Source organism: Egretta garzetta, unplaced genomic scaffold, assembly GCF_000687185.1.
Source record: "Egretta garzetta isolate BGI_Z169 unplaced genomic scaffold, ASM68718v1 scaffold581, whole genome shotgun sequence".
Lineage (NCBI taxonomy): Eukaryota > Metazoa > Chordata > Aves > Pelecaniformes > Ardeidae > Egretta > Egretta garzetta.
This window is the reverse complement of record NW_009258623.1, coordinates 101,860-104,423: the sequence shown is the minus strand read 5'-3', so window position 1 is coordinate 104,423 and position 2,564 is coordinate 101,860.

The window sequence follows — 2,564 nt, the reverse complement described above, 5'->3', positions numbered from 1 at the left end:
GCAGCCTCCCAGCATATCAGCTACTCCTCCCAGTTTGGTGTCATCAGCAAACTTGCTGAGGGTGCGCTCTGTCCCCTCGTCCAGGTCATTGATGAATAAATTGAACAAGATTGGGCTGAGTTCTGAGCCCTGGAGAACCCCACGAACCACAGGCCTCCAACAAGACTCTGCACCCCCATTCACAACCCTCTGAGCTCTGCCACACAGCCAGTTCCCAATCCACCTCTCTGTCCACCCATCCAGCCCACACTTCCCGAGCTTCCCCATGAGGATGTTATGGGAGACCCTTCCCCACCACAGAGCACACCCACCCCCATCAAGGCATGCTCCATCTGCAAAGGAGACATCCCGTGGCACCAGGATCATCGGGATCAAACATCCAGCAGCAGATTAACTGCTGGGTTTTCAGGTTGTGCCCGCAGCTATACGGCACCAACCGTACCATTTCAAAACCAGACCAGAGGAGTCAAATTGGGCACCCATGACCGCTGGGAGCATTTCTACCTGGGCACGGGAGCTGCCGGTCTGAAGGCAACCCCTGCCCCAGCCTGGTAGGGCACAAATCCTCCTGTACAAGGCTTACGCAGTGCAAGAATAAATTCTGCACTAATATCTTGGGAGAAAAAGGAGGGCCCAGACAATTCAGGTTAGCCAAAAACAGGTGGACAGACAAACGTTCAGTCTCCAGGTGAAGGTGCCGAGGCCAAAGCGGAAATGGCCTGGAGTTGCGCCAGGGCAGGTTTGGGTTGGACATTAGGAAAAAATTCTTCACAGAAAGGGTTGTCAGGCTCTGGAATGGGCTGCCCAGGGAGGTGGTCAAGTCCCCATCCCTGGAGGTATTTAAAAGCCACGTAGATGAGGTGCTTAGGGACAGGGTTTAGTGGTGGGATGGCAGGGTTAGGGGAACGGTTGGGCTTGATGATCTTAAAGGTCTTTTCCAACTTAAATGATTCTATGATTCTAAATCTGCAGCTGCAGCCGGGTGCAGCTCCCCGGGTTTATCATTCAACATCCCCTAGGGTAGACTGAAAAGCGTAGCCAAACATCTCCGGCTGAGCAAACACGGCTTCTCCATCTAAAGCAGCAAGTGAATCTTGAGGCGTAATTTGTCATCTAATTGCACCAACACACCCAGGATTAATTGTTGCGTTTGAATACGGAGAAGTTTTGATTTATGGCACGATCGGGTTCTGTCAGCCAGTTACCAATGGCCACAGCCAAGCTGGAAGCCCTTGCAAACAGCCGAAGCAGGGCTCTGATTTGGGATTTTTTGCAAAGTCAAGGGTTATTTAATCACGCGCGCACCTGCTAAGGGCCCACAGACATCAAGTGGGTAAAATTAAAACCTCTGCCACGTTTGCTCCAGACTCTGCTGAGCCCTTTTTTGGCCCACGCACACCAGTAACTTGTTTCATTAGGGGCTGGGAGATTTTTATAGCGTTAACGGCAGGAAGAAGAGGGGGAAAAAAAAAAAAAAAAAAGAAGTTTTCCACCTTTCAAAGGCAAGGGCACATTTAGCAGAGATAAACCATTAACCACCATCTCCCTTTGTCTGAGATAATGAAGGGTAATTAAAAAAAAAACCCACCCTAGCCCTAAATAAGGATTTTGGCAGGCTGTGCAGGCACATAAGCACTGAGGTGTTGAGCCAAACCTTCCCAACAGTCACCCAACCCCACAGGCATTGCCCCAGGACCTCCCCACACGTTCACAGCTTCACCTGCCCAGAGCTGTCCCAGTTCAGCTCCCGCAGGGCCCCAGCAGGAACCAGCAATCCCTTGGTGCTGGGCCAGGGTGCCCCGAGGGACCCAGCCTGCTCAGCTCACCCACAGCTTGCCCAAAACCATCGAAGAGCAGCCGGCACAGCTCGCAGCAGCCGCTCTCCTCCAAAAGCAAAAGGGAAGCATCCACCTTCCACCGAGGAGCATCATTCTGAGAGCATGGGACAGCCCAGGGAGCCGTCCTGGGGGCAGGGGGGGCAGCCTTGCAGGGCCAAGGGCTACAGAGGGGCTGAGCACCAAGTATTGCAGGCAGCGAGGGCTCAGCCAGGTGCCCCCCATCCTGCTCCACCTGCGGAGGCCGATTGCTGGGGTTTTCATAGAATCATAGAATCGTCTAGGTTGGAAAAGACCTTTAAGATCATCAAGTCCAACCGTTAACCTAACCCTGCCATCCCAAAGGAGGTAAAATGCATTGGTTACCCCAACACAGAGCCTCTGATCTGACCTTCACGTGACCCCAATGACCAGCGGCTCCCACTGAGGAGGAGGAGCTGCTGGGATGCTCCTGTGTCACCATGGCTGGATACCCACCAGCTATCCACATCCCAAGTGCGAGAGCCCCATGCTTGAGCCCAATGCATTTTGCCTGCAGTTCCCCATTAGCTCACACATCTCCCAGCCCGGCATGGGAATTCCTTGTATCGGGAGTGGTGTGGCCAGCAGGAGCAGGGCAGGGACTGTGCCCCTGTGCTGGGCACTGGTGGGGCCACCCCTCGACTGCTGGGGTCAGGGTTGGGCCCCTCCCTCCCCGAAGGACCTGGGGGGGCTGGCGCGTGTCCAGAG